Source organism: Pinus tabuliformis, chromosome 3_1 (genome assembly GCF_031772625.1).
Source record: "Pinus tabuliformis cultivar Carrire ecotype Pingquan chromosome 3_1, CPIR1, whole genome shotgun sequence".
NCBI classification, from domain to species: domain Eukaryota; kingdom Viridiplantae; phylum Streptophyta; class Pinopsida; order Pinales; family Pinaceae; genus Pinus; species Pinus tabuliformis.
Window position 1 is genome coordinate 820,233,774 of NC_142301.1, and position 23,177 is coordinate 820,256,950.

Genomic DNA, 23,177 nt, shown 5'->3' on the forward strand with positions numbered 1-23,177 from the left:
TACTGAGGGTGTGTTTCAATTGAAAAGGAACCAATCTCATCATTCCTTTAGGAAAATTCAACCAAAATCCATGCATTTTTCCTAGTATCTTTGTGTGAATACACAAAAGCCATTTCTTGCTAAACACATATTTAAATGGTTCCCGTAAAAATATATTTTCCAAAAAACCCATATGTCTTACCTTTGTAGAGTTGCTAATAAATATTGACAATTGCCATCAAACTTTGCAAATTTAATCATGTGTTGGAGTTTTCTTTTAAAATATTTGACCTTTTAGCTGGGCCAGATTATGCTACAACAGAAACCAAGATAAACCTTACATTTGAATGGTTGGCTTGATACTCTGAATGGTGCTCCTACTCTAAAGAGTGTGAGGTCTAATTGGAACTTCACATTAGGGAGACCACCTATATGTTGGTGGTATCCAATACTGTTAACATTATGGTGCTAGAAGGAGGGATAGATGTTGTGTCCATTGAGTATGTTTTGAATCTCTTATCTTAAATGGCTCTTTCATAAATCATAATCCTGATATGTTTTCCTAAAGAGCTTGATTTTACCATCCCTATGTAAATCATTCATGACTTGTCTCAATTTAAGTTTGAGGGTAAGAGTAAACTAACTGTCCTTGAACACTTCTTTCAATTTATGCACTTTTGTCTCTCTAATGGAATACATTGTATATATGCTATGGGTAGGTTGTTCACCCTCTCATTTGAAGGTTGAGTTAAGAAATGGTGTCATATGTTACTTGCTTCTTTCATCCATTCAATCGAGAAACTTGTTAAGGAGCTTCATGGAGCCTTAACAGGTATGATTATCAATATGTATGTGATATAATTTTTTTCTTAGAATGGAACCTAGTGAATTTGCAAAGGAATTTATTAATCAGTTTATTTACCTTTTCTCTAAATTTCCTTAGTGAGTTATGATTCAGATTTCATTATGGAAAAATTTTAGAATTTGATTCTACTCTCTTTGATATATTTTGAATCCAAACCCTCGGATGATTCTCCCCCCCACCAACGTTTTTAGACCATGGGATACCTCAATCTTCCAACGAGGAACCTATTATTCCTTTTTTTCCTTGTCCTCCTCCTTTTCCAATACCAATTTGCATTCCCCCTGGTGATGATTCTAAAGTCTGAAAATCTAAAAATCGAAATGTTGATATGTCCATTCAACATCCACCCAATTCTTATGATCCACATCCTACTGAGGAAAACTTGGAATGGTTTAGTAATTATATGGATTCCAAAGTGAAAGTTGATCCCTTGGGTTTTCAAGATCATATTAATGCACATAAGTCCAATATTGAATATGATCCAAATGAAAACTTGATTGTCTCTAGGGATACTTTAAAACCTCTACCACATATGTTTCATGATTCCTTTCTTCATGATCCACTTGTTTCACTTACTTCAACTCATAATGATGTTTCACTTATTATTTCAAGCGGTAATAAAGAATGAGGTGGTAGTATTTCACATGCAGAGGAGAAAAGTGTTGAAGATATGTATTATCTTTCCTCCCTCTTTCAAGATGATAATCTTGCCTTTTTAGCTGATCTCCAATCTTTTAATTTTGATAACCGGTCAAATGAATTTGAACCTCACATCCAAGTTGTTACTTTGGGCAACCATCCTCATGATATAACTTTTTCCATTAACACATTTGGTGGTGAATATTCAAGTATATCAGATGATATCTTCTCTTATTTTGAGGGCTTGGATTTGCAAGGTATCGATTCAAAATCTATTTCTCACAATTTACAATATCCATTTGTGAATTGGGATGCTCTTTTAATTCATAATGATCATGAATATTCTTTAATTCATACATCCTTGGATGAAAAATATGAAGTGGTAAGTTGCCATGTTTTTGAATATTTGGGATATCTTGGTCAATCTGAGTGTCATATTGGTATTCCTATATTTGATCATTATTATGATGTTGATCGATTGTTCTTTCAAGTTTAATTTGATTTAAGTACAAGTGTTTCTCCTCCTCCTAAGTATTTCAATCCTTCTTCACCTCTAGCACACTATTCATTGTACCCATATATGTTTGATAAGTTTTTCACACCAACAGCCCCCCTAAATTCTTTCAATCTTTATCCAGATGATCATGGTTGTAATCAGGTATGTGATTGTGTGATACTACAATTAGAGGATGAAAAGATTGAATCTATTATTCATGATTTGTTCAACTGTAAATATTTTGTAATTCAAGAGGAAGATGTTCCAACCATGAATAATCAAGGGATTTTTCCAATCGATGTATTTCAATTCTATATGCATCATGAATTTGATGTTTTTAATATTAAGTTTGATCAAACCAATGGAATTAGAAGTGTTTTCATTGATACCTTTGTTGATAGTGGTGCATGTCTACCTGTTGATGTTTCTAAGCCACCCAAATTTGATGATCCACCATCAGAAAGTTATAAGACCTGTTAGGAAGTCGAGGCACTTTGGCTCCTACTAATGGTTATGTCAAGTCCTCACAATCCTATTGAGATCCCCGAACTAATCTATCTCCATATTTTCACACATAATTATTTCCTTAACATTCATCCATTGGTTATGAGTTCATTCGTAAAAGAATTTAAATATTTTCAAGTGAATCTTTAAGATATAATTTATGATCAAATGAATGGCTCTTCTTTGGTTAGTCCCTTTTCATGTCAACCCCTTGAGCCAAACTAAAGGTTGGAGAGAACATATTTCACGGATCCTTACAGGGCCTGTCATTTTTATGATCAAGATAAGGGTCATTTTGTGTTGGATTATTCCTATTTGTTAGAACCTTCTGAATCCGATAATATTTTTATCTATTTTATGCATATCATGAAGCTAATCATCTCCATGGAACATTTCCTTTTCTAGAGTAATTGCAATTGCTTCAACAATTTAACCGACAAATGACCTTGTGTTACTACTAGGTTTGATTTGACACATGTTTCTAATATTTTGTCAACTCATTATCCTGATCAGTTTCTTGGATTCACAATGTCAATAATTGTATTGAATTCCCTAAGATTTCTTATTGTTGACTTTGCATGTAATTGGATACAAAGGGAACCGATAGAGAATCGAGAAATTTGTATGTTAATTAACCAATCTGATCATAACACTAGAGATTCTCATTATGATTCGAATGCATTAATTGAAAATCCATTTTTCGATAAGTCCCAGGGTCTTCAAATTGGTTATTTTGAATATCAAGATCCAATCACTGAATGGTTAGAGAAATCCTACTTGGCAAGCTCCTATGAAAATAACAAGTTTCAATCATTTTTTATGTTTGCAAGAATTTAGAGTGTAGATGAATGTGTATTCACAAGTAGCCTGGAAGGTTTGTATAATTGAAATTCCAAACAACAAGGTAAAGTTTGAAATTGGATCAAACCAATTTGTATGGAAAATTATTTTGTTAATATGCAAGACCTTCAGTCAGTTGTGCAAGTTTTCAAAGTTCTTATCTTTGCTATTGCACATTGTTTTATATTACTTTTAATTTCTCGTATCTATGTGTTTTCTTGTCGGGAACGATGATCGCTGCACTGTAAATATCATTATACTTAGCCTTGACCTTCTAGCTCATTAGGTTAGGAGTAGGCTTAGTTGCATTTGGTTTCCCTTGCATTGCATCCACCTTCCATATTTCTCTCAATCAAGTCCTTGCATTTGTTTAATTTCTTATTGTATATTTTGCATGTTGTTTCATGTTCCACCTCCCTTTTCTTTGTTCTTTAGTTTTGTTTTATTTTTTTTCATGTATTTCCATTCTTTTTTTTTTCAATAAGGCTTTGCATGAAAGATTCTCTTGTTGGCTCAAAATACAACATGGAAAACCTTCAAAACGGAAATTGTGATGGCGAACATTGCTTGGCTTATTTGTTACTTCTTCTCTGTCTTGGGTTTACATATCTTTAAATTCAATGTTGTCTGAATGGGAAATATGATCCACTCGAATGAAAAGACTTTGGTTGAACTTATAAAGTTCGTATCTATTCTAGGTTCCTCATTCCTCAACTCGGAAGTGTAAGTAAATAATGTTTTTTCTTGTTGATCCAATCGATTAGAGAAAGGTAAGGGGAAAATCGATTAGCAAAAAAACCAATATCATAAGTTATATAAATACTTCTATGAAAGGGAAAACTCCTCTTCTCTCAACAAGTCAAGATTTCTCTTCCACCCATTGAAAATAATTGCTGAAGCACAGTCCTATTAAATAAATAAATAAAGGGTGAAAGAAGAGAAAGATTTCTTGCATACGGAAGTGAAGCAAGTGACTTCACCGAGGTACTTTCCAGAACTGTTAGCAGTGGATCTGTTGGGTTGTGTTATATTCTTTCAACGACTATCCCATGTAGTTAACCGGGGGGTTAGAAGGGGGGCAAAGCCCCCCCTTCATTACACCAATTGCGTAGTGGGGGGAGTCTTAGGGGTTTTGAAGGGTATAGGTAACCCCACTCTAATGGGTCTGGGGCAGCGCCCTAAATTTTTTTGTTTTTGGACCCTATATTAGGTTGGGTAGACCTACCTATGGTTTTGTGCATGATTTTTCACACATGGTTTTGGACGCGATGGTTTTCGGTCCATGGTATCGAATGCTTAGGCATGTATAAATATGTATTGTAACATTGAAAAGAATATAATGAAAAATCAAGCTAGTAGTCTCATTTTTGGGATCTAGGGGAAAATATCTATGTATATGTGTTTTATGTGTTATGCTCTCACATTGTTTATTTTCTATGTTTTAGAATTCGTATGCAGGTAATTTTTGTACAGGGTTAAAACCTACATTTGTTATCGAAGTTGTTTTGGCTTCAAGGGGACACCTTTGGTGCTGAGGGGTTTCGCTTGAGCCTGTGGTAGACCCTGTCTAGTGGGAGATCCGCGGGATCGATTCTGGTAGTGAAAGAAGATGGCGAGCAGTGGAAAGATAAAGATCGAGAAATTTAATGGTCAGAGTTTTGAGTTGTGGAAAATCAAGATGGAGGATCTATTGTTGGATAAAGATCAATGGATTATAGTAGATCCGAGTACTAAACTAACGGGAGTGTCTGATGAAGAATGGAAGAAGTTGGATTGGAAGGTAAAGAGCACAATATGATTGTGTGTCTCAGATTCAGTATTGCTGAATGTATCAGGAGAAGCTACGACAAAGACTTTGTGGGACAAGTTAGGGACTTTGTACGAATCTAAGTCTTTGGTGAATAAACTATTCCTATGGAAAAATCTATATAACTTGAGGATGAAAGATGGATACTTGGTGACAGAGCATCTAAATGCATTTAATACTGTGCTAAGTCAGTTATCATCTGTTGATATCAAAATTTCAGATGAAGATAAGTGCATTAGTTTGTTGTGTTCTCTACCAGATTCGTGGGATAGTCTAGTTATTACAATAGGTAGCAATGCTACTACCATGCAGTTCGATGAAATAGTCTCATCCTTGTTGATGGAGGAGATGAGACAGAAAAATATGGAGAGCCAGAATGGTGATGCCTTGTCTGTACGAGGACGGTCCCTGAATAGAAACAAAAATAAGTCATCGAGTGGGAGATCTAAATCTAGAGGGAGATCTAAATCTCCAAGAAAACCTATAAAGGTGGTGTGCTAGAAATGCTGAAAGGAAGGGCACTACAAAAGGGACTGTAAATTTAAAGCTCCTGACAAAGGAAAGGGATCTGATGATACTCCTTCTGCAGAGGTGAAAACCACCTCAGATGAAGGTGGGGATGTGTACTTCGCTTCTTCAAGTACACATGTAGATCATGAGGCATGGTTGATTGACTTAGGTTCATCCTTTCACTTCACTCCCTATAGAGAGTGGTTTTGCGAGTATGAGAAATATGATGGTGGTGATGTCTTGTTAGGGGATGATAGGAAGGCTAGAATCATTGGTTGCAAAAAAGTAAAGTTGAATTTGCAAGGTGGAAGGGTTAGAACACTTTCCAGTGTTCTACATATTCCTGCATTGGCCAGAAATCTGATTTCTATAAGCAAGCTGGATGATGCAAGTGTAAAAACAGTGTTCGAGAAGGATACCTGCAAGATGGTTCGGGGAGCACTGGTATTGATGCGAGGAGTTCGGATTAGAACTCTGTATAAGCTACAAGGTAGCACTGTTGTTGATGGGTGCAACAGTTCTGTGGTTCGTGAAAGTGGAGCAGAAAATCTAGTGGTCTCTGGAGAGAAGACCATGATGTGGCATCAAAGACTTGGACATATCGGAGAGAAGGGCCTTTGAATACTTCATGGTAAAGGTATGGTAGAAGGTATGAGTAATAGCTCTCTAGATTTTGATTTCTGTGAAAATTGTGTTTATGGGAAGCAAAATCGGGTGAGTTTCCCCTCTAGTAGTAAGAGGGCGAAACATATATTAGAGCTTGTGCACAGTGATGTGTTTGGACCTGTGAAGGTTCCATCACTAGGTAAGTCTGTGTACTATGTATCATATATAGATGACTTCTCATGGAATACATGGATATATTTCCTTAAGAAGAAATCTGAAGTCTTTGACAGGTTTAAAGAATTTAAGACTCTGGTGGAAAACCAGATAGAGAAGAAGATAAAGGTGCTAAGGACAGATAACGGTGGAGAGTTTTGCAGTAAGGAATTTGAAGAATTTTGTAAGAAGTGTGGTATAGCACTACAGAAGACTACTCTATATACACCTCAACAAAATGGAGTTGTAGAAAGAATGAACAAGACGTTGATGGAAAGGGCAAGAAGCATGCTCAGTGGTGCTAGGTTAGGACAGGAATTCTAGGCAGAGGTGGTGGATACAACATGTTACCTGTGTTAGCACCTAAATCTGCCTTAGGCTGAAGGAAGGCAAAAATTAGGGTAACCACAAACCACGCTCGGTCTGGTAGCTAGCCCTACCAGAGCAGGAGAGGGCTCTCTCCGAGTCACGCTCAGTGAATAGATGATAGAAAACGGTCTGAGATGACTTACAATGCAATATTTACCTTAGGCTAGTAAGTGAATAGGGATTCTGGAAACAATTTTGTGAATGAGCGAGCTTCTGGGATGTTATGGGACCGACGCTCAGCAAAGAACATAGAATTTAATACAAAGGCACAGATTATTCCGTGAGACAAGGTAGGCAGAAAATGTAACAATTTAGTTTGAGGTAACGCGACATGAAAAGAATGATAAAGAAAGTGAAAAGGGCATAGTGACATGAATCATTTTCAACTGAAGAGTAACACTAAACATGAAATTTTCCCAGAGGCAGAGCAATAAAATTGAATTCTACCTAATCTCACTCAGAAAATTTCACTGGAAATGAACATGAATTGAATTAGGAAACATAACGAAATACATATGAAAAGATAAGAGACACATTTGCTACACTCACAACCACAAGAATCTCATGAAATAGAGCCGCTGCCTTTCATTAATTCTCTGTCAAAAATACACAGTGAAGAAACAAAGTTTCTTTCCCACAGTCTCCCAGAAGTTACAAGCCAACCAACCCTTTGCAAATAGCTTGCATACAATATATAGAATGTGTAAGGAAGAGATAGAATTCCCAAGGGTTGGGGAGTTACTTGAATCATTACAAAATGGAGATGGAGAGCCAACCATCAACTACAGGTGCAGCGCTACAAACATGACATTTGGCTTGGGGTGACCGTTTGCCTTCCTTCGCCACTTGGATAGAAGCCAATCTGGAGAAAAAACACTTTAAATTCCGCCTTTGGTGCCAAAAAACTGAAGTGTAGATGAGCAGGCCCACTTGGAGAAGTCGTGAACTGAAATTTCGCGAAACAGAAGAAAATTGGCAATTTTTCCTCTATGCGCCATGTCATTTTCTCTGTGCGTCACGCTACTTTGGGGCCTGTTTTGGGGCACTTGAAGGTGTTCAAAATGCGCCCAAGTGGGATTTTTGGAAAGCCTGTCTTGTCTACTTTCTAACCCCACTATAATTTTCAAATTTGGTGCTCATTTTCCCCTCCAAATATTCATTCTCCCAAGACTGCTTTCTGTGTGTCAAAAAAGTGGCAGAGAGGCCATTTTTGGGTTTTTTTGACCTTTATGAGACCCAGATCTTGTCAAAATTTCTTGCCCAGACACCAGTAGTTGTGATTTTCCATGCTAAATCCAAAAATGCAAACCATTCCTCAATTGGAGCCCTAGAATTTTAGTGTCGCGCCAGTGGCGCGACTCATAGGGAGGAATTTCCTGTTTTTTGTCCAAAAAATCACCATGTGACCAAAATTTGCCCAAATTTTTTAAAATTTGAGCTAGAAGTTCTGTATGGGGTGCCAGGCTAAGCCAAGGAAGCCTCAACCAATATTCTAAGCCTATCTTATTCTTTTTCCTGTTTTTCCCTTCTTGTGGCTTTCCTCAATTTTGCTTTTAAACTCCTTATCCAGGCTTGTGCACTCATGTTTCGCACCATGTAACGGAAAGCCATAGGTCTCAATAGAGAAAGGTCCTGGTCAGCTTTTTCCAGCAGCCTCTCCAATTGCATGTTCCTGATCTTGAGATAGGCCTCCTGGTCTTCATTGATAGCCTGCTCCAATGATGTGGCCTGAACTCTTCTCCTTTGAGTAGCTTGGCGATGCTCACGAATGTTTTGAAGCTCCATAATCGTCTGCTGGTCCTCCAGCTGCTTGTTTCTCTGCTCCAGGTAGTTCATGTTCCATTTGGCCCTCTCCAAGTCAAGGGACAAGGAGTCAATCACTGACTGCTACTCCTGGATGATCTCTGTGAGCTCCTCCTTTGTTGGTTCAGCATCTGTCTCATCATCCTGGAGGAGAAAAAACTCAGTCTCTTGCTCACCTGATGGTCCTTCCTCCTGCACTGGCTCCTTACCCTTACCCTACTCCTGTGGTGTTGATGTCAGAATCGAAGCCCCTTCCACGCCGGGTGGAGATAACACTCACTTTGCTGCTGCAAATAAGGGTCTACTGCCTTTCTAATAGGTAATATATACTGGCACAGTGGCAGTCTCATGTTGCTCATACTGATGAGATGGGCCCCCCATCTCATGCTCTGCCTCTGAAACCACCTGTGGAGTGCTGAAGAAGTCACGGGAGATGAAGTCCTCCCAAGCAATACCCTGAAATCCCAACTGATGGTCTACCAAAATCTAGATAAGGGAAAAGTGATAAATGCTGATGAGCTGCTGTCGAGGGGTCTTATGCTGCATGAAATTCATCATCCTCTCTATGTTCCCACAAATGAAAAATGGGAGGCTCATCATCTGCACCCTGGTGAAGTGCATGAGCAAACTGATGTGATAGGCATAAAGGCGAGAAAACCTCCCCCCGCAACTGAAATACTTCATGATCAATCTCATGAGTGGGGCATACTCATCCCTCAAAAATCTGAATGGAAAAACTCTGGTGAGCTGGCTCAAACAACTGTCCTTGATGTAAGGCTCATAATGATGCCTCTCCACCTTCTTTTTCTTATGCCAATGTTCCCCAATGTTTGGTATTCCTGTTGCCACTGTTATGGTTTCCGGTGTCAATGTGAAAGTGACCCCAGCCAGGACAGATTGACCTCCCTATAGATGAAGTGCAAAAAAACGGGCCAACTCATGATGGACTCTGACATTTGCCAACCTTTGACAAAATTCATAACATGCCAAGTGCTGGAAACAAGACATGGCAAGAGGGCATGCCTGCAGCTCAGTGAGGGTTTTTGGCTCCTCTCTAAGATGTCTGCCACTACAGTGATGTCTCCTAGGGGCCCTCTCTCCTGAAGATGTGTCACTGTGGGTCCCCTTCTCATACTCTGATGAAACTTCTGATGCCATTACTGCTGTTTGTACCCTGAGTTTTATGCTGCCCTCTGAATCCAATGGAACTGGTAGATGCTCTGAAAATATGTCACCAAGGGGACAATAAAACAGGGAGTATTAGGAGAGGAATGATGAAATGGGAATAGGGGCTAAAGGGAGCGATTATCAGGGATTTGGGAGTGTTTTGGGTATAGTATTGATGGGGTAGGGTTTGAATTTTTTGAGTCGTAGGAGGAGGGGGGGAAAAGGAATATGATTACAGTGGTGTTAGGGTGATGATAAGGGGAAAATGATGCAGGGAAAATGGTGATAGGGGCAGGGTAGGAGAATACTTTGACAACACTGTTACTGTAGCAAAAACCCTAGGAGCTTGATTTCTTTGTGTCTTCTTTTGTTTACTAAAAAAAAATTTGGCATTAGATTTATACTCATCAAAATCATGGTATTCTTCTCAAGTTTAATGCCAAGAGTGAAGGTAGTTTGTCTACCTCTCAAGTTTGATAGGCATTCACAAAATTTTTAGGCAAATTTGTGGTTTTCTGGGCTTATATCTCTGTGCACCGCGTGCACTACCCAGTGCGCCATGCCAGTGGCATTTTACACTATGAACCGGCTCCTAGTGCGCCGCGCACAATGAGTTCACTGCACCTCCTTGTGTGTGCACCACGCGCTCAGAATCTCACCGTGAATTGCTTGCAGGGGTAGGGAAAGGGTTATGTAGTGGTTTTAGGGTGGGGTTCTTAGGAAAAGTGGTCAAGGGGAGATGAGATAAATGATGGGTGAGGGGACAAGGGGAGTGGAGTGAAACCTTGGTGCTATAATCACATTTTTGTAACCGCAGCCATCATTTTCTTGGTGATTTTTTTCATGGTTGACCTTATGCTTTTGGGTGACATTTAAACATCTCATAAACACCATATCAATGACAAAATTGATGGAGAAGAGGTGTCCACAGGGCCTACCTCTTGTTTTGCTAGCCTTCACCAAGACTTGAAGTGGTTTGGCAATTTTTTATGCCCCTGGCTGTGTGCGTCGTGCGCCAAGCCTTGTGCGCCGCGTGCTGGGTGTGCGTCGCGCCCTTGTAAATTTCCCATTGCAGGCGGGCTGCGTATGCACCGCGCCCTCTGTGTGCGCCGTGCTCCTTGGTGTATGCGCCGCACCCTCGAAATCCAACTCTCACTCACTCAAACGCTCACAATTTCATTTTCTCACTTTTGCAATGTCTCTCCAAAGCTTGCAAGAGCACAATGGCTTTGATTTGGGCAAAACATGTATTTATAGCCTTGGAGGAGATGAATTTGATTTTTGCCTCTTTGAAAACCCCCTTTTCTAATGTTGAGTTTTGCACTTTTTCATTGACCTTCAAACACACTGATTTTCACTTTCCCTTTGACGTTTTGGCTCAAATGATGAAATTTTCGGCACCTCTTTGCAGGGACTGTATGACAGAGCATTTGACCATGTAAATCATAACTGCATTTGAAAATTCAACTAGTGATTTTTTGGAAAATTTAGTCATAATTGACCTTGTTTGACTTTTCTTCAAAACAAAGTTTTGAATAAGAGTCGATGTATCTCCAGGTGATGATGAATCTTCTGAACCATAGTTGTGTAAGGCCTCCCTCTGGCCTGCATGGCTTGTTCTGGACATGTTTTTCAAAGACCAAATTGATGAATTTCTAGACCCAAACATAAAAAATGACTTTGCCCTATAAAGGACCAGACCTGGAATTTCATGAGTTTCGGTGATTATGGACAAAGACCTGAGCCAACAGGGGCTAGACATGAGGGAAAATGACTTAGCATGACTTTCTCCATCAGATCATGGCATGTCCCTAGAGAAATGCAGCTGAGTGAATGGAGCGGGACACCTAAAATTGAAATGCACAAAGAGTTTTGATCTCTAACGGAGGGCTGTCCAGACCGACTCTAACAACCTGGTCAACAGATCACCTTCATCAGTGTTGGAGGATAAGACTCCACAAGAGGTATGGACTGGTAAGAAACCTTCTCTTTCACATCTGAGAGTATTTGGATATGATGCATATGTACATGTTCCAAAGGAGAAACGAACCAAGTTGGATAGTAAATCTGAAACATGCATCTTTATTGGGTATAAGGATGGTTTAAAGGGCTATAGTATTTGGAACCCAGTGACAAGGAAGGTTGTGTACAACTGAGATGTGGTGTTCAGAGAGGTGAAATATGTTATTAAACATGAAGTCCAACCAAAGGAACCTGAGGAGATAGAGTTTGAGCTAAAGGAGGAAGAATCAAACTCTACAACAGAGGAGGAATCAAAGGATGAAGAGCCACAAACTCCAGGTGTGAGAAGATTAGTTCGAGAAAGAAGGCATCCAAAAAGGTATAGTCCATCTACTTTCTGTTCAAACTTTTCTTTATCTATTACTGATGATGATCCCAGAATTTTGAAGGAAACAGTAGATTCAGAGGATGGAAAACTCTAGAAAGAGGCCATGGTTGATGAAATGGCATCTTTGCACAAAAATGAGGCTTGGGATCTAGTGGAGTTGCCGGTTGGAAGGAAACCCATTGGCAGAAAATGGCTGTTCAAGAATAAGATGAATGTAGAAGGAAAGGTTGAAAAATACAAAGCTCGGTTGGTAACAAAAGGTTATTCCCGGAATTGATTTCGGTGATATTTTTTCTCCTGTTGCTAAGGTAACTTCTATTATATCACTTTTATCTGTTGCTGTTGCTTTTGATTTTAAGGTAGAACAGATGGATATGAAGACAATATTTCTTCATGGAGATATGGAAGAGGCTATCTACATGAAGCAACCTGAAGGCTTTGTGGTGAAGGGTAAGAAATAACTGGTATGCAAGTTAAAGAAGTCCCTGTATGGGTTAAAACAGTCACCAAGGATGTGGTATCAGAATTTTGATACATTTATATGGGGACTTGGATTCACCAGAAGCAAAGAAGACCACTGTGTGTATTTTAAATTAATTGGTGACCGTGTTATTTATCTAGTCTTGTATGTGGATGATATGTTGCTGGTTGGAAATGACAAAGAAATTATCCAGGATTTGAAGACCCATTTTTCCTCCAAATTCGACATGAAAGATCTTGGTCCTGCAAACTATATTTTGGGCATGGAAATTAAAAGAGATCAGACAAAGAGTAAGCTCTGGTTAAACTAGAGGAATTATGTCAAGAGAATATTTTACAAGTTTAATATGTAGGATAGTAAACCGATGAAGGTTGCTATTCCTGTAGGTGTAAAGTTATCTGCTGAACAGTGTCCCGAGACACAAGAAGAGGAAGAGGACATGTCCTGTGTTCCATATGAAAGTGTAGTTGGTAGCCTTATGTATGCAATGGTCTGTACTAGACCAGACATTGCACATGCAGTGGGAGTATTGAGCAGGTTTATGTCAAAACCAGGGAAGGAGCACTGGATAGCAGTGAAGCGGGTTTCCAGGTATTTGCGTGGCACTCATGATTATGGCTTGTTCTATCATGGAAGACCAGGATTGGACAGAGTGTTGGATATTCGTAGCTTTGTTGATGCAGAATGGGCTGGAGATTTGGATTATAGAAGATCTACAAGTGGGTATGTGTTTAACCTGTTTGGAGGTGCAGTCAGTTCGATGAGTAAGAAACAATCTGTAGTGGCACTATCAACTACAGAGGTAGAATACATGGAAGCCACTCATGCAGGCAAGGAAGCAGTTTGGTTACAATGATTGTGTTAAAGAATGGGGTTAGTACAGGGAGCTATAAGGATAGACTGTGACAGCCAAAGTGCAATTTTCTTGGCAAAGAACCCTACATATCATTCATAGACAATGCACGTTGATGTTTAGTATCACTTTGTGAGGGATATGATAGAAGACAAAAAGGTGTTGCTGGTAAAGGTGGACACTTTGAAGAATACTATAGATGCATTGACAAAATATGTGAGCTCTAAGAAGTTCTCTTGGTGTAGAGAAAAAATGGGCATTGCAGGGTTGGATAAATGACTAAGCTCTCTTGTGGCCCCTTGTGGAAAGAAAACAACAAGTGGGAGAATGTTGGGTTGCGTTATATTCTTTCCACGACTAGCCCACGTAGTTAACTAGGGGGTTAGAAGGGAGGGAGAGCCCCCCCTTGTTGTGCTGATTGTGTAGTGGGGGGAGTCATAGGGGGTTTGAAGGGTGCAGGTAACCCCACTCTATGGGGTCCAGGGTAGCACCCCGGAAAATTTTGTTTTTGGACCCTATATTAGGTTGGGTAGACCTACCTATGGTTTTGTGCATGATTTTTTGCACATGGTTTTGGATGCGATGGTTTTCGGTCCATGGTTTTGGACGCGATGGTTTTCGGTCCATGGTATTGGATGCTTCAGCATGTATAAATATGTATTGTAACATTGAAAGGAATATAATGAAAAATCAAGCTGGTAGTCCCGGTTTTGGGATCCAGGGGAAAATCTCTGTGTATATGTGTTTTATGTGTTATGCTCTCGCATTGTTTATTTTCTATGTTTTAGAATTTGTATGTAGGTAATACTTGTACAGGGTTAAAACCTACATAACACTAGATATGAAACTCATACTCTGAATATCTTAAACTCACTCTTAATACTACATGTTCTTAGATCAAAAAAATTATGATTTGGCAAGGCTTGATATTTTTTTAAACCAAGGGAATGAAGGGGACTATATCTATAACTAGGTTAAGTAGGGAAGTCAATGTAATCCATAATATGAATCAATACTTCCTGAAAGACTGAGACCTTGCACTTAGAGAATTAAACCTAAACAAAGAAGTTGGAGTTATAATAGTGTGTCGCTAAGTGTTGTCATTGCAATCAACACCCTCCAAAATTTTTCCTACACTTAAATTTTGGAGCCTACTGAGGATCTTACAATCTGTCACTCTATGGTTACTTTATGATTGTTTGATGTTTTGCAAAGCGTTCAATTCTTCTTCTAGTTTCAAATTGTCAAGTCACTTGCACTCAAATGCAAAATTTTCAATGATTTCATGAGAACACTTCCTTTATACAAGCTTGAATAGGCATAACACCATCCATCAAGATATTTATTGTGAGATGTTAAACTCATGTTGAAAGTCAACGGGCACTTTTATTGATAGTCCCCCTCACTTTGTTGTGTTTGTGCTTCTATTTTGTTGAGTTTTCTCAACTATCATCTTTCACGCATTTTCTCTTTCACATTCGTGACTGTCCTTTTGACTTGCTTTCACTTTAATATGTGTCATTTTCATGTTATCTTCACACTTGTAGGTGTCTTTTTCGCAGTTGTTTGAATTTTGCAAGTGTTGTATTATGTTTTCCTCATGTCACAGGTGTCACTTTAGCAGTTTTCACTCCTGCATGTAGCAAAACTTTGCACATCTCCTGAGTTAGTTTTAGCACACTCTTTCGCATTAGATTTTATTACATATCTGATTCATTGGAATATGCACTAGACACATTCTTTCAACTTAGTTCACCTTTTGGTCATAGTCGCCATAGTTGTCGTAACCTAGTTTCTAAGTGTTGTAATGTTTCGTTTCAATTGTTGAACTTAGAACTACATGTTGCTTTGTTGTTGTTTTAAGGTGTGACTATTTTTCATGTGTCTTGTGAATTCCATTAGCTTGTATTGATGGAATTTATGTGTGTGACCCATGTCTGCATCATGTTAGGATGCATTCCTTTCTCCTACTCTTCTGGTCCCACACTTAGCTATTGTGAGATCTCTTCTTGGTCCTTTACCCCAACACAAGTTATAAAGGCATTAATCCTCTTACTAGGTGATAATAGCAACTTATTCATGAGCCTAGATTACATATCTTCCTCCCATACTTGTGCACTAAGTATTTTTTAAGGTCTCCTCCCTCTCACACTGCATTAGTACTTCCTAAGGATAAGTCACCTAGCCTTGTGTTTCCTCCCTCAGTGAAAAATTCATTCCAAATGAATAAGTAGCTAATGTTGGAGGGAATTGCGCCCTCCCAATCTCAAGTGCATTTTGTAAAAATGAAGCGCACTTCAAAACAATGAAGTTCACTTCAAAACAATGAAGTGCACTTCAAATTCTAAGTGAAAACATGCACTTTAGAAGAACAAGGACATTCTATCCCCTAAAAGGCACACTCTAGACAAATAGGGACATTTTTGCCTTCAAAAGTGCACTCTGAGAGCCTTAGCGCACATAAAAATAATGAGCACACTTTGGGATTGTGAGCACACTACCTTGGCTCAAATAACTACACCATCCTTGAGTGCATGGTGCACTCACGAATCATGAATATTCATTCTTCTCTTAGAGTGCATGGTGCACTGACAAAGCACAAAGCCTTAGAGCGCATGGCGCAATCACAAAGCACAAAGCTTCATCCTTCCCTTTGAATGCATGGCATTGTCATGAGGTGTTGGCTTGATGGACCCTAACCCAGGTTCAACATTAAGCAGCCAAGAAAATACCTACACTACTGGCCCTTCTGGAATCAATCCGTGGAGTGTGGACTGAAGTCTCACTAGAAGTACTATGGGGGGATGCAGGAACCAAGTTTCCACACCCTAAGATAATCGTGATGTCGATTTTATATCCTCACTCCGGTATTTACACAGATCGATAAGCCCTAAGGGATTATCAATGTGTTTCCTTTTCCATCTTTCAGAACCTCCACGAAGGTACTCGATTTCCCTTCACGTAGCCTTAGACAATGATTTAGGCACTTACGTGCCTCTTTAACTAGGTTACCGACTTAGTACTCAAATTGTCCTAGGTATTAGCCAGCTTTACCATACAAGTAACATTATCCTCGCATAAACATATATTATTACTTGCATTCATGCAAAATATGGAAACATATAATTTCATGCATCAACTTAACATTATATCTGAAACTTAACATTCAACATAGCATAATCGTAGCATTCATAACAGCAGTAAAATAACAATAAACAGATGGAAAGTACACAATAAGTTTAGAACATCATGATGGGGAAAGCAACAATACAAAAATATCTAGATCTAGGGAGCCCCATTATGAAATTTCACATTGATGGAATTGAAATACCAAACACACTGATTGATCTAGGAGCAGGCATAAACAGAATGAGTAAACAAATCATGGATTCACTAAGGCTTCCTAATCTTCAATAAACACCACATTGTTGCAATTAGCAGATAGGTTTGTAATTAAACCTGATGGTGCGTTAGTATATGTTTATATATCCTTAGGTTCTTTGGAATATCCTATTGACTTCATCGTTTTAACAACCAAGAATAATTTAACATCCAGTAACTCTAGGAAGACCTTGGTTAGCTATAGCTGATGCTTTCATCAGTTATAGATCAGGTGACATGTTTATTGATGAGCCTCAGAAGTGGGTAATTATATGGGCTCATTCGGCCTCTTATTTTGACTTAATCCACCATTCTCATTAGTTTGTTGCATGTTTTTGAATATATTTATGCTAATAGAGTGAATTGGGTTAGTCACTTTGCCATGTAGTCTAATGAATGTTTTATGCAGATTTTTTGGACAATTTTGGACAAAGTCAAGGAATTTATGAGCAAATGGCAGCCAAAACTCGAGGAAAATAGGGAAGAGGATTTGTAGGGGGGGTGTCTCCTTCATTTATGACCCCTTCCCTCAAATCCTCCATCAGCAACTCGGAGCACAAAGGTCCACATTGATGATTCCAAGGGGCAGTCGAGCAAGTAAAGTAGGACTGTTGTTTATCTTCAGTTCTAGGGAGTCGAGTTCCTCGATTTTAGGAGGACTGTTGGAGGTCCCAATTTGTATAAATAAGGAGGCTCAAACCCTCAGTAGGTTAGCCAGTTATTAGTAGGTTTTCATACTTTTGTACAACATTGTGTTCAACTCAGTTTCGAGTTCCTTTTTGAGAACAATTTATGTAATGTAACTGCTATTTTTGATAATGAAGATGAAACAGTTTTTGAGCCAGCATTTATCTCTTTCAGAGGGCTGAAGCTCTTTTTTTAGGGCCCAACCCAAGCTACCTAGCACCTCCTACTATGTACTTATATGCTTTTGCTTCAATTCATGAGTTAATTTCTATTGCATAGATTCATTTTACTTTGTTAGATTAGGTTGCTTTTGATGGTTAGTATAGTTGCTTTTGCTTCAAGTTGCTTAAGTAAGTTACTGTAGTGATAGAAAAAGATTCAAAAAAGCCAACAACAAGCCCTAATCTCCTTTCTCCCTTCGTGGGACTATGATTTGAGGTCAAATCACTGTTGTTGCCACCAAAAACATAATTTTTGCTCTTCCAACAACTGCTAGTGTGATAACTTGATTTGGGAAAGTTGATATTGGTTCAGATTCAGTTTATTAGATAATTTCATGTTCTTTTCCCATATATCTCTCTGCATACCTTTCTATTCATCAGTTACTCTTCAGCATTTTCTGTTTGTAGGTCAGAAATTAGGTCAAGCTAGACAAAGTTCTATTTTCATGGTATAGTTAGTTCTTTCTTTGCTCAGTTTTGATAAGTAAATGTGTAGATCTATTGCAGAACATATCAGCTCACCATACATCCATAGAACAGCCAGCACCAGTCCACTTCTCACAGATTTCCCAACTCATTTGCAACAGTTCGCCAATCTACCCTAATTTCTGTGGTTTTTTCATAAAGCTGCTTTCTTGCCATTTGAACAAATCCAACCGTCACGTTCGTTCTTGATCTTCCTTAACAAGTTCTAGACACCTCAAAACCTTCATCTAGCCTTCAGTTCCCATTTCCTATCATTTTTTCACCTTCAAACCTCCAAAAATAGCTCTCGGCTTCCTCTTGTAGATCCTCCTGTAGATCCCCTGCATCCTCTTGTAGAATCTACTGTGAGTGATTTTTCGAAGTCTGATCGATATGGAAGTCTCTAGAAGGGTACTAGGGACTTCTTATGACCTCTCCACACCTTCCTCCACCTCTACAACAACCAACTCCATCTTTCATTGCCACCAAACCTCTGCACAATCACAACCAGATAAATCACAAGCATAATAATTTCACATAAAAACACTCAAAAGCACAAAAAGATGTTTTCTTCTCATTTATTTTTAGAAGTAGCTTGAATAAATGCAATTTACCTTTTCTGTAGTCAATGGCATTCATTTCTTCAATTTTCATCTCTTTTCTTGCAAAAGTAGGGTTAATAGGTAAATTAGGGTTTGCTAGGGTTTGCGTTACATTTTAATTTTCCTTCTCTTTCTGCAAATAGAATAGCCCCTGTAGAGTTAGCTTTCTTTCATCACAGTCAAAGCTTCTTCTGAGAACTCATAGGAGTTGGCTTAAGCTCCTAGTGAACTTGCGCCAGCTAATCAAGTGACAGCTTGCAGTAAGAGCTAGTACTTGTGCATACAACACCGTCGTTTCCAAGTTTGTTACGAACTACTGGGTTGATAAAAGTAAAGTAGGAAGCACTAGGAGTTGCAACATTATTGCTGCAATACTGGTGCTCACCATCTTTTTGGCGCCGTTGCTGAGGAAGCGTCAGAGTATTTTGTGATCACTGATTTTCTTCTATTTTCTACTGCAACATTCTGCCAAGTAGTTTATTTTAGCAAAAGTAGAGTAGTTGTTTCATTTCAATTCTGCAAAAGTAGATTAGGCATTTCCTGCTTTCATTTCAATTCTGCAATTTAATTTCAACAAGTGTAGATTAGGAATTTCTTGCTTTCATTTCAATTCTGCAATTTCCATTCCAGCAAAGTAGATTAGTCATTTCCTGCTTTCATTTCAATTCTGCAATTTCATTTCAGCAAGCGTAGATTAGGCATTTCTTGCTTTCATTTCAATTCTACAATTTCCATTCCAGCAAAGTAGATTAGTCATCTCCTGCTTTCATTTCAATTCTGCAATTTCCATTTCAGCAAGATTCATTTCAGTTAGTTGCAATTTGTTGTTCAATCCATTTCAATTTTGCAGGTACAAGCAGAAAAAACAAAAATCACCCAAAAAGAGATTTCTTTTCATGCCTCATAGGAACAGAGACAATTTAGGAAAATTCCTACCCAACACCCCCACCACATCACTAAGTCACCCTTCTCTCTTCTTTGGTGGCAGTGATCCAGAAAAACCTATAGGTGAACCTCGAGAGATATACAAAGATCCTATAATAGAAGAAGACCAAGAAACCATTCCTCCTGAGACCATGGATGAAAACATAAACGTTAGAGGAAATGGGGAAAGAATAGAGGGTGCCTTTCCTATCCAGGAGACCAATGGGGTCAGTAAAATGAAAAACATAAGTCCTTCAGCCTTACCTCACTTCCATGGATTGACTACTGAAGATCCTGATACCTTCTTGTTTGAATTTTCTGTTCTCTATCGAACGTATGACTATGCAGAAGATGAGAAGAAGTTGAAACTGTTTCCTTCTACCCTCAAGGATGCAGCGTTGCACTGGTTCATGGGGTTACCTGGAAATAACATCGCAACTTGGGCTCAGATGTAGAAAGCATTCAACAACAAATACCGGGACTACTGTATATCAAAGGATACCAAGGAAGAAATCTTCTGAATGACCATGGGAAGTGATGAGTCCTTAGAAGACTATGAAGAGAGGTTTTAGTTCAGTTATAAAAGGGCCAGGTGCACACTTGACCCCGAATCTCTGAAGTTGGTCTTCCTCAGAGGAGTCCCTAAAGACCTTCTAGATACCGTCCATTTGCTGGCTAGGGGAGACATCTACCAACTACCTTATGATGACATAAAGACTGTGTATAGAAACCATTGTAGGTTAGCCAAAAAGAGAGGTAGGGGAAGTCAACCTTTAGCTAGTACATCCTCATCTAGTTCATCCCTTAGAAGTGAATTTGAGAAGTGGCTGGAATATTTCAAGAGCGAGATGAGGCAGACCCTTACCATGCCAATGGATAGCTTGCATATCAAAATGAAATAAGAGGAAGCCGAGAGGGCTTTGGCCATCTTTTGTCCTAGGTGCACTAGGAGGCACCCTCGGAACGAATGTCCATTGAACTCTATAGAAGTGTGTTCAGTCTGTGAAGAAGACCATCCAATGAAAGTGCCCTTCCTTGCCCAGACTTAATGCTTATCACGGGGCCGAAGGAGCCACTGGACCACTCTATTTCATGAACCAAAGGAGACCACATGGGCCCAAACCTTACCAACAGGGAATGCAAGGGACATTTGAGACCTATTACAACCCCAATCAAGACACTTCCATGCCTTCTTAGGGTCCCCCAGCTCATCCTTCTTGGTCCACACCCCCTCCTTGGTCATATCCATCTCAATACCATGCTCAACAAGTTGCTCATTCATTTCAATATTATGCTCAGCCACAACCTCAATGGAATGCACCACATCAGGGGTGGAGGCCCCAGTACAACTCTCCTCCTACTCTTTTTCCTCCACCACCTGTTCAACCACAACCATTACCTCCTTCTCCACCAAGGAAACCTCAAATACCTACTCAACCAAACCCGAACCCCAATAACAGACAGGCACATTAGATATATAGTGGAGAAACATCATGCTCGACCTATGTTGTGGAGATTTAGGAGATTAACCTACGATTTGGGAAGGTTCCTCTCAGATAACCAACCTACCTCTAAGGAGGATGAGGAGAAATAGGAAATTGAACCAAAGGCCATTCCACCCTTTCTTGAGAGATTAAATAGAACCACACAACCGACCCTAGAAGAAACTAAACTTCTAGGAGAATTAAAATAGTTATGTGTAAAGATACCACTTCTCCAAGCCATAAAGGATGTGCCTATATACAACAAAATGACCAAGGAGAAGTGCTTCAGGCACTCAGGCAGACGCAGGAGAGATGCTCCAACCATTAATGTCATAGGACAACTTTCCAACTTGGTGTTGGGGTAGGTGATCTGTCACAAATATCTAGACCTTGGAAGTCTTGTAGTCGATGTCCACATCAATGGCACCATAATCCCCCATACCCTGATTGATCTAGGGGCTGCCATTCATGTGATGACCAGGGACACTATGCTCAAGCTCAACCTCCAAGGATCCCTGAGAAATACCACAATAGTACTGTAGTTAGCAGACCGCTCCACCGTGACCCTTGAGGGGATTGTGGAAGATGTAATGGTCTCCATCGATTCTTGGGAGTACCCTGCTGATTTCCTAGTTCTCCAGCCAAAGGAAAAGCTCACTAGGTATCCTCTCATCTTGGGAAGACCTTGGTTGGCTACTGTAGATGCCTACATCAGTTGTCGAGCTGGGAACATGACAATCAAGAATGGGCATATGTCCAAGCAGCTAGTCCTATACCCTCTTGTCCAACCTTTGTTAGAACATGACTTACCTCTTTGGTTGGAGGAGGAAGATGAGGATGAAGTCTATTTCGCACCATTGTGTATAGTAGAAGCTACCATGGGGGGCCCACAAACCAAGGATGATATTATTGAAAACTTGATTCAGAATCCACCCCCCAGTGTGTTGCCATAAAAAGATCTGGTGGAAGAAACCCAAGCCAATCCCTTAGTTGATCTCTGTGTGGCTGATCTGACCTCTCTCTGAGTTAAGAATGTGGAATTTGGCCCAAAAAGAACCTTGAAGATCAACTCATCCCTATCCACCTCTCAGGAGAAAGAACTATGTAGCTTATTAAAAAACCACTTGGATGCTTTCACTTGGAGCTATAAGGAGATGAAGGGAGTCCACCCTTTAGTCTGTACTCATCACATTTACATTAAAGAAGATTGTAAATCAGTCAGGCAGCCTCAAAGGAGGATGAATCCAGCCCTTAAGGACATTGTCAAAGAAGAACTGCAAAAGTTGTTGGATGTAGGATTCATCTACCCTATCTCTGACAATGAATGGGTCTCTCTTTTGGTGCTAGTGCCAAAGAAAAATAGGAAGTGGAGAATCTGTGTTAATTATCGAGAACTAAACAAGGCCATCAAGAGGGACCATTTCCATTTACCTTTCATAGACCAAGTGTTAGATGGCCTGGCGGGGAAGAAGTTCTTCTCCTTCCTAGATGGGTTTAGCAGGTACAACCAGATCCAAATCAACTTGGAAGACCAAGATAAGACCACTTTCACTTGTCCTTCAGGTACCTTTGCATACCGAGTCCTTCCCTTTGGGTTGTGCAATGCTCCCACCACTTTCGAGAGAGAAGTACTAAGTATATTTACTGAAATGGTTCATGATTCAGTGGAAATCTATATGTATGACTTTACCCCTTATGGTTCTAACTTCCAAGAAGCTTTGATTAACCTGGGAAAAGTTTTAGCGAAGTGCATTGAAATGAACCTGTCCCTCAATCCTGAAAAATGTGAATTCCTGATGACTGAAGGGACCGTTCTAGGTCATAAAATTTCTCAGCAATGATTACAGGTGGATCCGAACAAAATTGCCATCATCCAAAGGGTCCCACCTCCTCAAAAGGTAAGAGATGTTTGGAGTTTCCTAGGCTTAGTA